Source organism: Lingula anatina, chromosome 6 (assembly GCF_051362555.1).
Source record: "Lingula anatina isolate TDL-2025a chromosome 6, LinAna3.0, whole genome shotgun sequence".
Lineage (NCBI taxonomy): Eukaryota > Metazoa > Brachiopoda > Lingulata > Lingulida > Lingulidae > Lingula > Lingula anatina.
Genome location: NC_141772.1, coordinates 2,871,609 through 2,886,064, shown reverse-complemented (window position 1 = coordinate 2,886,064; position 14,456 = coordinate 2,871,609). Strand labels below are relative to the sequence as shown.

The window sequence follows — 14,456 nt, the reverse complement described above, 5'->3', positions numbered from 1 at the left end:
TTAAAATGTAATATATGATATCCACACCATGGGCTCCTAAAGTACCCCCACAGGGCCCTAACAATGTATAAACAGGTGAGAGTAAAGGTTCCAGTTCAGGTGAGACGAGTTGCTAAAATGGTCCTTTCCTCCAGGGAGGAATTCCTGGCTTTGGCAGGTGCATGGTTCCTATACAGTTAACAGCCCAAAGCACATGAGAAATATTTCAAACGTCTTCAAACACATGTCCATTTTGTTCTTGGCAATTTATCTCTGCTGCATTTTTCCCCTTTGATCAGGAACTGTAAAGGCTTTCTATCTTCATTTGTAAACTGACAATTTGGTTCATGCTCATGTTTTACCTATAATGGACTGAGTTGTATGTCTTTTATCTATAAAAGCATTTGCTAAACTTGCAAAAGATAACTGCCTAGTTAGTATAAGGCTTCGTTCACATGCAATGTCTATTTTCTATTTTCTATTTTCGGTATGTCTTATGATCACGGTCTGTGCACTGAATATCCCGCCGCGTAATTACTGGCAGCGCGAGCCAGTTACTTATAGTAACTTATAGTAACTGGCTCGCGCTGCCAGTAATTACGCCGCGGGATATTCAGTGCACAGACCGTGATCATAAGACATACCGAAAATAGAAAATAGAAAATAGACATTGCATGTGAACGAAGCCTAATATCCGACTAAATATTTCTATATAAAACTCAGACATTCACCATGGCTTTCATGAACACAAGATTCTTTTTTCTTTATAGCCAATAATGAGCCTCGTTTTCTTCAAAAGTTTATAAAATACATGCAGATAAAACTATTTTCAATTTGTAATCGACTCACCTTTTCTATTCAATCTGTTTTTTAAAACAGTGTTTGAACAAATTTTATCACTACTGTTGACACACCAGTGAATAATCAGCGGGAACCCTATTCTTCACTCTTCCACAACCCCTATAGAAATGGATAGCTAAAAATATGAATGACTTCCTTTTGACGTAACATTAGCCATGCTGACCACAAGCATCGAGTTCAGGGATTTTTCTCAAAGGACTACTCAAACCACAATGCATCTTCCCACCAAGTGCTGCGTAATATTTGTGGCCACTGACAAGTTTCCTTAAATATAACACCGGGAACTCTTGTCTGGGACTAGGATCACGGACATTATACAGACTACAAAAAAATACTGCCCACGTGGAAGAACATATTTAATAGTGAACATGTTTCACTCTCTTTAAACAAATAATTTTTTTTCATTATCATTGGTGAGGGTGGGGAAATTTATGAAACATGAGTTTTTTAGTACAAAATGTACACACGCCCTTGCCTTTACATACCACCTCCTGTACCATACACATTGCGGTATGTGATCAGTAAACCTGTGGATATTGTCTCACTGTGGACAGCGCACCACCAACCAGGGTACCTTGATTTAAACCACGACTAGCGCGTAGAACAAGACTCGGCCGTGCTGCATTCGACAGACAAGCACCCCATGTACGAGTGTGTTCCACGGACTGTTGCGCTCCGGTTACTCACTAGTGCAGTAGCCAATCAGAGGCTGTGGTTTAAGTCAGATACAACACTCGTTTTGACTCGTATTGTATCTATCACATAAACAATGTCTCACCTTCAAAGTGTTAACAATTATCTAATATCACCCACTAGTCATATCCTACCTGACAATAATCTCTTATGATCTCATAACTTGGATTAACACAGTACAAATCTAGGCAACTGGCTACCTTCTCCATATAAACAGTGAGAGAGAAAAAAACAAAACAAATAATATCCTGTATTTAGCCAGCGGATGAAATCATCTTTGCAAACAACAGGTTCTTAAGACATTTTCACCTGCCTGCACCGGAGCAAATCGATGGCTCAACGGTTATAATTAATTCCTGTGCCACTGGCAGCTTTGCACACAGACGAGATGCAGCAGGTAGACAATAAACGTGTTACTGTGCATTATGGGAGTGGAATTATCACCCGAGTTCTCATCCATCATAAACTGCCAAGCTATAAGGCTTGGGTGTATTATATGCACCTCTATGGCAGATATGGCAGAGGGTTTATGGAGTACATATCCTGGTGATATATCTAGTCCATAAAATAATGACATCTCTGTATTTCTTTTGCCTAGTCACTGAATGCCCCATCTTTGCAGTGGCAGTGGTGGCAAAGGGGGGGTGGGGGGGTGGGGGGTTATGAGCCTATGGGAACCTATAAGCCACTATGGTTAATGGGTAAGGAGACAGAAGAAAGTACCACAATGGATGGGCCATCCTTGTTTTGGGGGTGGTGGTGGACTGGTCAACAATCTATCAACACTTATCATTATTAACTTATCATTTCCACTCAAATATATCTTCCTCAAGCTCTTTCTTCATTCTCAAATAGATGCTAGTACATTTATTTAAGTATCAGAGGCAGAAACAGATAGGTGTTATTGCATGTGGTGATAAATACAGGTAGCTGATGTCATTACCAAACAACTGCCAACGTACTGCCAAGCCTTATGCCAATGCCTTTAATCCCAAACCAACATTTATGTGTCACAGAGACTATTAATGCTAGCCACCCACCTTCACCAGGACTTGATGAATTGAAAAATCTCCCTTCATACCATAATCTTAACCTAACGATGTCCTCACTGCTGTCTTATTAAAAAAAAACACAGGTAAACACAAAATATTAGTCATCACATACCTGTCAAACCATAGTTTCCACTGTTGTTTTCCAATTAAAAATCTGACTAAAAAAGTCACAGGTGCAAAACAATCTTTCCCCTACGGAAACAAGTCTGCTCCGAGTCCCGGCGTAAAATGTCACTGAATAGAAATACTTCCAGCCTTGATAACGCTTTCTGCACTAATGACAGGAGATTCAAGAGAGAGAGAGAGGCAGAGAGCGAGTGCCTTGGAGTTCAGTCACAGGCCCCCACTTACAGTGCACGCACCTCCGGATCCGTCTAAGGGGCGCACAGCTGGGGCCAGGAATGCACCTCCTTTCAAACGTCCGTAACACCGGTGCGTGTTAAAACCCCCTTGGCCTCCATTGTGCTCCGTCCATTTTCCCGTGCGGCAGCCGCAACGTTAAGTACCAATAGGCTGGTGCTCTACTGGGCTTGTGAATGGGGCTAGTTTGCATAACTATACGCCCCTTTTGCAGGTCTAAATGACTCCACTCATGCGTGTGTGAAAGCCAGCATAAGAAACCTGTTGTGCTCTGCTCTATGAGTATAAATACCTCACATACCTGCGACTTAGAATATTGTGTGAATACTAGAAAGCTGGCTGGAACCCTCTGTATTCACTGGATATTCATAGCTCTTACGCTCCGTGATGAAACAAAGATTGTTTTGATGAAGAAACTGAAATTCTAAATGGTTGTGAGATTTTCTGACGTAACACAATAAACTGTTTGTTTTTTTGTTTTTATTAATTCTATGTACACTATGAAGATGAAACAATGTATGTTTTGGTGTAAATGTTGCATGGCCATAAGATTTACTGACTTTTAAAAATATCTGACATTCTAAAATAAAACAAAGATTGTGGGATAAAACAAAATTGGAAAGATTCAGATTCACTGACGTAGCAAAACAAAATTTTAAACTTCTACATTTCCCACATATCTTTATCAGCAAAATAAGGATTGTTTCAATGAATAAACTAATTCATAAGGACAAGGGTTGCCACTGACGTAATACAACAAAATCTCAAACTCTTTTCCATAGTAAAAAACTCATTTCATGTAAAACAAAGACTAAGTTAATAAGAGTGAAATCATGATTTCTACACTTGGAGGAAAATTTTTTTACAAACCAGTTGACCTCCACTGACGTAACCGAAACTATTTCAAATCAATTTCCGCCTGCAGTTGTGTCAACGTAAATCAACATAACAAGCATTTAAGGCGGTTATTTTTGAACGTGTCTGGGCAGATAACATACCTTTACCCACACATAGCATGCGTTTACACTTGGCAGTCAGATTTATAAATACATCCCACCAGTGAAGGACTTTAAAATAATGCCAAGTATTCCTTTACCTTCTAATCCACTGTACATAAATTTCAATGTCATTAAGGAAATGAAGAATGTGAATGTCTGCCAGTGATGGGTCCACACAGTTGTCATTTAAATTCCTTCAAAAAAGGAATGCATGCTAAAATTAACTACAATTTTCTGCATTTTTTTTCTTTGTTATAGTTTTAAAGATGAAAAAAATCAAAATTTCAGTTCACCATTCTAAGCCAAGCCACAAAATGACACTGGTCATCCAAAAATTATCTTTCCACTGACCACTACTAAGTCAGAATAAATAGTGTACTGGACTGACCTCATCAAGTGCACTCGGGTCAGCCGGTGAGTTAATTAATTAAGGAAGAATTAATTAGACTGGTAGAAATATGTCTGCATTCCCATGCCTCTTAATAACCCACAGAGCTACCTTCATTGATGAGGATTTCAGTTGACCTGCACTCTAGACGGCAACTATTACCCAATGTAGTGGTTTACCAAGTCTTGCAGGCAGCACTAATCTCAAGGGGGGTGTTATGCACAGTTAAACAGTTTTACTATGCAAGGGCATTTTTTTTCCATCTTTAGAGCAGAAAAGAAATCATATTCTGCCTTCTGTCAAACCAACATGATTTTTAGGTACAAGCACAAATATAGCCGTTCGGCATGCAGTGGAGTTGAAAAATTCAATGTTAAAATTTCACCAGTTACTTATGGCAAATATTAAAAAGGTTGGCTAAATATGAAAATAGAAGAGAACTGACTAATCTGTCTAATCTAAAGATTAAAACATCAAAACAGTTGACAGAATTTCCAAGCCACTGCCTAGTCAGTGACCAGTCTTCTAATCCTTGAGCCAGCAAAAGAGGGTACAGAGTACAGACACCATCAGATTCAGCTGTGGTCTAAATTTTTATCTCATCCCCCCCCCCCCCCCTCCAACCTTCCCACTCCAGTAGCAAGTAGTAGCTGACCTGAGAGCCCAGATATTTTGATTTCTGGAGATAAAAGAGAGGAAATATTTTGCTATCTTGCTACATAACCTCCACGTTAATCAATGGCCCAGCTGGGGGCTTTAGGGCAATGTTGTGAGCATTACGAATATTACTATATCTTGTGTAAGTCTTAATAGAGGACCATTCGCCAGTATTGATGAGTTTTAAGGGTGTTTGTGCTAACATCTGGTAAAGGGCCCTCCGACAAAGAGGATTACATCAGATAGACTTCGACGTAATGAGAGAACTTAACGAGGACAAAAAGGTCCAATATATCTGAAATCTGGGCCGTTCAATGCCATAATGTCATGGTAAAATTCAACCAAGACATGTTTTTCAATTAATTTAACCATTTTTTTTATTTAATTTATGCAAATGTTTATGCTGACTCTTGTGACCCTGCCTGAGATTAAACCCTTTCATGCTTTCGGCAAACATTTTGAAACCTTTTAAATTTTGCTTTGAAACAGTGTTTAAATGGAAAATATTTTCACACAAAAAACCCTTTTACTGTTTGGAATGCAAGTTCTTAATGGGCGGATTTTACACATGAACTGTACATTAATTGCGTTTGGCTTTCAGGTCTTGGACGGAGCATTCCAGCCCCTCAAAAGATCAATTGAGCAATTTCAAAGGCTGTTATTCTTATAAATTGCAATATGATTATTGAAAAATAAACCTACTTTACATTTCATAGACGCCATTGTTTGGCTTTAAAAGAGGCGGGCCTGCACTCGTATGCGATTAGCTCGCCCCTGCCACCCAGGTCAGTCCACGAAGAGTGCTTTGTCTGAACGCGATATTGGAAAAATATTAGGGGACCAAAAATAACCGTTAGGTTGGAGGACTCGCCGTCACATTGTTGTCCTTTCTTTTCTTTTCTCATCACTCCTGATAAATGGGGTGCTAACTTTTCATTTTTACAATATTAATTTAAGCCCCGACCTTAAACTGGGCGGAAAAAGGGGACATGGGAAAAGTGGGATCTGATTTCAAATGTTTGGTTAGACGGGTCTTGGAGTCATCTTGTAATCACAAACATATAGAGCAGTCAGGTGTTGAGTTCATAATAATAACAACTAAACAGCCACGGTTCTTCTCTTCCAGACAAATTGTAAATATAGGAGTTATATGCTGGCTACCATATAACTGAAAACTTGATTATAATATTATTATTGCCAAACCCAGCGACAAAACTTTTTCATTATTTGTACTGCCTGAACTGGACATATAATAAAAATTCACATCAACATAGTAGAGATAGAAGTAACCAGGCATGTGCAAGGTGCCCATTTTCACCCTATCAAAAAGAAATTTGTAAGACATTCAGGATTTCAGCAGGTTTTTGTTTGTCACGAGTCAGCAGGTTCAAAGGTACATTTCAATACAATTACAATATTTCACCAGAGGCAAGTGCTTGTTTAATGCCAACTTTCATGCTAAAATGAGATATATATATATTATGCAACACACGACTCAATATCACCTTCACAAAACTGCAGGTACCATCAAAAGAATTACTTCCAGTAATTACTTTTTTTTAATCCTCTACCAAGTTAGACATACAAATAAACTAGGAATTCAACAGCCAGCATTTTTTCATGACAGCTAATTTCAGGCTTAAAAAATTCATTTGCATTCTTTGCTTAGTCTGAAAATGCCATTAATACCTACGCAAAGTATTCCCCATCATTCTGCTGAGACTAGTAATCTTTTTCGCAAACTTTCTAATCCTAATATATACCAAAGAATACACACAATTCTATTCTTGGGGCCCTAGCACTTGGACAAACTGCCCTTGCTGTGGATAGCTAACAAATGCCCCCAGTACATGATTTAACTGTACAAAGATCTCTTTTGGAAAAGTTTGTCTTTCTCAATCTTATTACCTCAAAATTGGGCAGGTTGGATAATAAGAACGACATTCTTGAATAGAAATGAATACATGACACAACTTCAGGCCCTGAAGCAATAGACTGTAAAATACAGTGCGAAAATCAAATAAAAATATATCCACAGAGATAGACATTAAATGTCTATTCCTTCTGGGTCTTGGAGACCAAATTTTATGCTTGGTATTTTCCCACCCTTTTGTTTTTGTGCAAATCAAACAATCTCATATTGGCTCTGATAAGTGACTTACACATCTCTTTTTCTCCAAAGCTAGCACATCTTTTTCTTAAACCCCCCCCCCCCCCCCCAGCATTACATTTTCATTAAAAAATAAAAATAAAATATAAATTTATACAATAAATGTTATAATGAAATAATTTAGAAAAAATATGGTGAATTTCTTGCAATATTTTTCTTTTCATAACTGCCTGAATACAAACAATTGGTGTTTTCTGTGCATTTAGAATTGAACTCATTCACTGCAGTATTCTACGAATACAATAAATCATCCCCCCCCCCAAAAAAAAAAAAATAAATAAATACGTATACCACCCTGTGTACAAAAGGATAACATTCTTCATCCAATTCAAAACCTACACCAGCAACTGCACTCAAATCACCCCGACACGCAGGGTGCCCCACCATCAGTGAATGATAGTATTTAGACTGTGCATACCAAGCATTGTTTTTACTGCCGTTTCTCATTACCCAGGCTGGTGCCAGCTTGGATGAACGCCATGGGAAGACGCTACAATAGGAAATACAGGTTGATTGTTCAGAGAATGGCGGGGTGCTTTTGTTTTGTATCTAAGGAAAATTGGCAGGAAAGAATTAAATGATTATATTCAAAGAATGAAGGGGAGTTTTTTTTTCTCTTTTTTTTTTTTTATCTAATTTAGGAAAATTGGCAGGGAAATAATTTAATGCTCTGTCATATGAAGAGAATGACCAGGGTGGTTTTATTTTGTATTTGAGGAAAACTGACAGGAAAAAATTAAATGCTCATATTCTGCCAGCCTACGCAGAATGCACATCTTATGTGGGCCCATCTAATCACTTCAGGGTGCACATTAATTTATACTTATTATACTATATTTTTAATCACATAAAATGTTACATTTTGAAACAATATGACAATTCTAAAAATGTATCTTCCTTATTGTTAGTACTGTGTGGCACAGGACAATTTCTTTGTGTCAGAATAGACACATGTCTGCATAATTCACAAGCTCTGACAAATATCATATCCGCCAGGCAGCCATATTACATGTATCACGTAGTAACTGATTATAAATACCTTTATTATAATATCGTCTGTGTAAACCTATTTTTTAAATCCTCACTGCAGTTATAGCACCATAGGTTTAGAATATATTGTTAGGTCAAAGTCATCGTAAATATATACTTTACGGAAATAAAATAAATTATAGCTTTCCACTGAAATGTAGTTATGTTTCCTCAAGCCAACCTCCTCTTGGCCATATAAACTAAAAGGATCTGTAATCTAATTCTCTCTCCTCGACAGACTGAATCACAATACAAACTCACAAACTGGTGCTGTAATCCTTTACGACAGAACCACTTCACATTCCACTGAGCAATTTCTTAAATAGATTAAGGAGACCAAAAGCCGTTTGTCCACTGCAGAGTAAAATACCAAATATCACCTGACAATAAATAGTTTCTTTCTCTACTTAAATATGTAAATTTATACCTTTCATATGTATATACTAGGGTAGTGCTAACACTCGCCAATTTACCCAAATGCTAAAACTGGCTGAAACTGGCTAAAGAAAAAGGGCTAGATTTGACGTGTTTTAGCCAAATTATAGCCATTTTAATAACAAATTGACAAAAATGAGGTGATATGGCTAAGCGAAAAAAATTTCAAGCGCTACCCCAGATATAAATAACAAGATCTTTATGGTTACCCAACTCACCAGAGTTTAGCAGTACATACTTCATAATTTTACTTCTTGGGGGGATTTAATGGTATTTTATGCTATACAGATGGGTTAGTGACAACTGTGAAAAAAATAAGTGGACAAATCACATTTTATGGCCCAGATGCTCAGCTCATAAACTTGGTTTACAGATGCACTGGTCTTTAACCTTTCTTGGTAATATCTATATGGTTCATTAGCCGATTATTTAAAAGGTGTATGAAAGACAATGAAAAGAAAAATGAATCTAATATAATTAGCACTGTTCTTATGGACTACTAGTACTTTTATGCGAGGGAATAGCTATAAATCATGTGAAATTTACACTTAATCATACAACAGACAAGCGATTATTTCATTTCGACCAAATTGGAAGACGAAAGATACAAAAGATGACCTCACATCTATAAAATGGTCAACTCAAAAGCTCAAGATCTGTCACAGTGCTTTCATGAAACTAAAATAAATTCAAGATTTTTTTTTTCCTACATCTTTTTCTAATACCAATTCAGTCTCCCCAAACTCCCATATGCCAGAATATCATCAATCTATATATAACTCAGAGTATCAACACAACAGATGGGGAGTCGTTCTATAACATCAGCACAACTCACCCACAGCCAATCATTTGTGCTAATCACACAATTAATAACTACGCATATGATACCAGACTAAAAACAACAACAAAACCTCCTTAAATCAACTCAGACTCATTAACCTAATTAGTAACGATCCAAACAGTAGACAGAATGGTGCATATTGCCATCTTATTTTCCCTCCAGCAGTGAAAAGAATTAGCTAGTCAATTTCACAAATGGAAAGCGGGGACTCTGGCTTCTGCGGGGAGATGATAGGAGCAGAACGGCTGTAATGTGAATCAATAGGACTCAAATCCCAGATGGTGGTGCATTTAACTACACTTCAGCCTACAAGCCTCCGTGTACACTTTCTTTGTAGATTAAGACCAGACAACAATAACAACAGAGAAAAGTTTCAGATCTTCCCATTTCTATAATCTGCAGGGGTTAACTGTTCTAATGCATGTGGCTATTTTTTTTCAGAAATCCATTCACATGTTTTAGTAGGCTATTTCAAATCTATCTTATACTGTTCACTGATGCAAAATGCCGAGCACGACAACAGGAACAGTTCCTAGTCACAGCTGACAATCTTCAAAAGGAGCAGTACAATGGACCTGCGAGTTTTGTAAGTAATAACATAAACAAATGACAGTGGACTACTGGGCACAGAGAGAGCAACATGATATGAATATTCCGAAGACTGAATTTGCCTTCCAATTACAGTGACCTGGAGATAAAAAATAAATCCTTCTTAAGCACTCAACCGATCACATTTGGTGGTGCTTCAGTTGTTAATCTGGGTTCACAGCCAAGGCTGTCTAGACAACATATTTCTTTATCCAAGCCAAAGTCATGCAACTCAAACACTCCAAGAAATCACTAAGCTTAAAGACATACCAAATCAGGTGTAATTAAGGCAAATGTATGCTGCACTATTCGCATTTTTCCTTTACATGAGGCGAAGTGAAATTTAGATATGCATATTTCTTCTTGAATTGGATACATATACTAGTATGCAATGGTCTACAGTATTAAAGAAGGTGCTTTAAATATCTATAAGGGCATCAGATCTTCTGACTGCAAAGTACTGCGTGACCTCTCCTTCCACATGTGAATAAAATTGCACTTAACATAAAAACTGATGGAGTTAGAAAGAGTGAAATCATCTGTGAAGCCGAAGGATTTAGATGGATAAACCATCTCATATTCACCAACCAAGCTCTGGAAATGAGTACAACTTCATTGTAACCTTACAGACCACATATATGTAGTCATTGATTAATACAAAATAAATAAAATAATACCCATGATATAAACAAATCACACGCATTATGTGACAGCACTAGAACACAGACTTGACAGCTGTGAATAGGAAAATAATGACACCATCTAGTTGACTTTAAACAGTTTATCCGCAGTTTGATAACAGAAAACTGAATCATAATATGGGTCATTCAAGTTCAGTTTAACCGCTGAGATCAGTCGACACGATTACTCCATTGACAAAACGGTGAACTGCACCCTCATATGATCTGCGCTTAGTATTGTAACAGTAACAAGTAAATCATTCACACATGACTTGGTACATGTGTCCTCCAGTAAACCACACCGTCAAACACCTTAAAGACTAAACAGAAGTGCGATTTACCTGAAAAGCTTGACTCAGAATTTCTTCTACCCTAAACAACACGCCCTATCCCACACCTGTACTGTACGACTACCTGTTAGCGCCTACCTGTTGGGATGACTAACTCAGAAGCCTCCGATCGTAAACTGGAACAGCAGTCAACTTGTCAATTTTTGCCCCGACTCTTCTCTCCTCTACTCCTCGTGTCGCGTTATGCGATCAGGTTACTGTAATTTAAATTCCTTTCAAATTCCTTTACAAATCGTCAAAAAGAGACTTGGTTTTGTTAATCCTATCGACTTCTGTGTGATGTTGGCGTGTTATCAACTCATATGTAGTCCGTGAGTTTCTGTAACGCTGACCAATTTACACTGGTAATGAAGTTAGAAGAGTTTACAAACGTTACTCACCGACTCGCTCCGTCGCTTGTTGGGCCAATGAATGAGCATGCGTATGATGCCGGAAGTGATTATCTCAATGGCCAAGACAAGCCACAGGAATGTCAGGTGCGTTAAGGAAGCAAGCGACGTCTATTGGTACTTTTTTCAACTGGTTTGAGCGCGTGTGGGCGTGCGTTGAGACAACGAGTGTCTCGCAAACAGCTTCGTTTTGGTGTGTTTAAGACTTAAGGGCCTTTGTTTCTACAAAATATTAATGAATATATTATTTTATCAAGAAAAACAATGTTAATTGGCCCAATTAACTGACATAGTTTTCTATTATCTGATTTTTTTAAAGAAAAAAATATTAAATTAAATCGAAGCTATGAGGTGGTATAAATCTTATAAATTTTATAACGAAGGACTTTTTTTTTACAAACTCCATTGGCCCGTTTCATTATAAATCTTATAAAATAATTAACACCTTATTTTTTCTCAGTTCTCCGTAAGTTGGTATTAAAACCAGGAAAGTAAATTTGAAAACTTTGAATAATTTTTGCCCACGAAATTCATTTGTTATCATTTTATTCATTTATTTTTATTCTTTTATTACTTTTTGTGATACAAGGCTTCGCAAAATTCCTTCTTGAGAAACGCAACAATGCACGAACTGCGTCTCTCTGTCGCAGCAAGTTCGTCTGAGCAATGTCAACCCTGTGACGACACAGCTAGGTCTCTTAAAATATATGTCGAGAAATTATATTATATTATAAAGTGATCGCTTTGTTAGCCTCTCTTCTCTGTGCTATATATTGCATACATACATGCATACATACATACATACATACACAGCAGCTCATTATAAAATGTCCCAACAAGATCCTATCCATAAGGCCTACTTCATTCAAGCGTTTGAAAGGATAACGAAACTGAAGCATCCAAACAAAAATAATTGTGAATGACGTGATAAAAGCATTTTATGTATTCATATTTATTGTGATATCTGATATCAATTCTGATACATCAAATCGAACGTTGGCATTATATTTAACTCCCTTTTTTTGAAAATGTATTAATGTTCAATTGATTTTTATTTACCCTTTTAGTTTTTCAAAAGATTCAAACTTAATTTTCAACGACTCTTCAAATGAGATGTAGTCCAACAGTATGTGTTTGAATTAGTTTTCTATAGCAGCACACTTCGTGCACTGAGTTGGCACCGTTCCCTGGAAGAAAAATCAGCAGAAATATGTTAAATGTAAGGAAATTGAAGAAATCAGTTTAACGGTAGGGATGTATGTATACTATTCTGCACGTTGGTCATAATGTTAAAGCTGTGTACTATCAAGAAATGAGTAAGGAATATCCAATATATATATATATATATATACCACTGGCGGACCCAAGGTTTTGTTAAAGTGAAGGTGGGAGAAGGTGGAGGTTGGAGTGATCAAAAGACAGAAATATTATTTAGATTTGCTCGGCAAAAACAAAACGGCAGAAAAGGATTTTTTTATCATAAAATATTGGACCCACGGATAGAACTTTAAAACCATTACTTAGTTTTGTCTAGATTCGCTAGTATAATATTTTCATATTGAGGAGATGGGGGGGGGGGGGGGGGGGCACAGATTATCTCCCAGATTAAAGGGATACTTACAAAATTAGGTGGAATACTGAGGAGAGATGCTGGACCATTGCAGTAACAGTTAGTTGAGCAGTTTTGTGCCCCACAGCAGGAACCAAATCTCCCGCTGAACCAACATTGGAGGCGGCAACGGAAAGCTCCCGCAAAAAAGCCGCACCCACCTGGTATGGTGATGTTTTGCGCAGAAGTAGTGCTGATCATGAGGAAAACTGAAAAGGACAAAAGTGAACAGTAAAATTATGATGGTGATGTTTTCTGGTTGGAAAGGGTTGAACAATGTCCACGTATATGCGACATAATTTTTTACTCTGGCAGATGTCAGCATTGGTGAAAAATGACTCTTACATTGGTAAAAATCCAACAATTGCCTCGTATGTTGACTAAAGGCAATAGGAATATTATCTTTTAACGTATGAAAATTTTCTAATGTGTAACATATTTTAAAAAATTTTTGAGAACATAAATATGTCGCTTTTGTCACAACTGAGCCTTCACTCACCAAACAGAAGAGCGACGCCAAACTTGGTTTTCATGGTGCTGCGTCAAGTCGACAAATCGGTCAAAAGCCTTTGCAGTTATGTTTGACAGGCTTCTTTTTATACAAAAAAAAAAAAAAAAAAAAAAAAAAAACGGGAGGTTATCTTAAGATATAGCCACTGTCGTGTCAATGAGTGCTATCTGACTCAATCTAAAGAAGTTTTTCATTATTAGACTTAAAGTGCAATTTCATAGCTATCGACACGAGACGATTTAAAGGGCCCTACGCGCCGTCTCACGACGTTCATTTGGGTAACATCCGATCGAAAAAAAAAACCTCAAGAAAATTCTGCAGCAAAACCGAGATTGCTAATCATTTATTTCAGAGAATCCAGTGAATTTATTGTTTGGTCGGCAAGCTGCGCATACATTGGGTTGATTGCGATCGAATTCTTTTGGAATCAATTTTAAAGCGGTCCACTTCAGACTTAAAAAATAAACGTGGCCATCAACTCTTATCAAGATTATATGGACATTTTTTCTTTCGCATAATGGAAAAACATCACTGATCAAACCTCGATTAGCAAATAAACAAACAAAAAAATCTCTTTGTGCACACAATCTGGTCTTTTTTCCATCTTTATCGGGGAAGGAGAATGACCCAACAATAAATTTTCTAAGGGGTCGCACGTATTGAAAAGAAAATGCCAGCTGCACGCTTTCTTGAATAACTAGAATAACTGTCTGATGCCATTTCGACAACAATCCGTTCATTAGAAGTCTTATCTACTGAGCTACTCAGTTATCTTACGTTCTTGATGTTTGAAAGATCCTGAAATAATATATTTTCTTTGTTTTTGTAGAAGGTAATTTTTTGTTGGTTTCCCGAACGGGCTTGGA

The 14,456-nt window shown here is 37.3% G+C and overlaps 1 protein-coding gene and 1 long non-coding RNA gene across 5 annotated transcripts in view; both read right to left on the bottom strand.

The window, feature by feature from the left end:
- The window catches only part of LOC106180582 (plexin-A2), a 92,814-nt gene extending 81,261 nt beyond the window's left edge, over nt 1–11,553 (bottom strand). For 2 of the 4 annotated variants that reach the window (XM_087015530.1, XM_087015536.1), the window contains exon 1: nt 11,462–11,553. The gene's annotated coding sequence lies outside the window, so the exon portion shown is untranslated. The other 2 variants (XM_087015532.1, XM_087015531.1) reach the window with 2 other exon arrangements.
- An 865-nt stretch (nt 11,554–12,418) lies between these two features.
- On the bottom strand, nt 12,419–14,397 carry LOC147760998 (uncharacterized). Its single transcript, XR_015334921.1, has 3 exons — nt 13,579–14,397; nt 13,092–13,288; nt 12,419–12,657 (listed from the first exon to the last, which is right to left on the bottom strand). It is a non-coding gene; the product is annotated as an uncharacterized LOC147760998 (long non-coding RNA).
- Between the last annotated feature and the right edge of the window lie 59 nt (nt 14,398–14,456).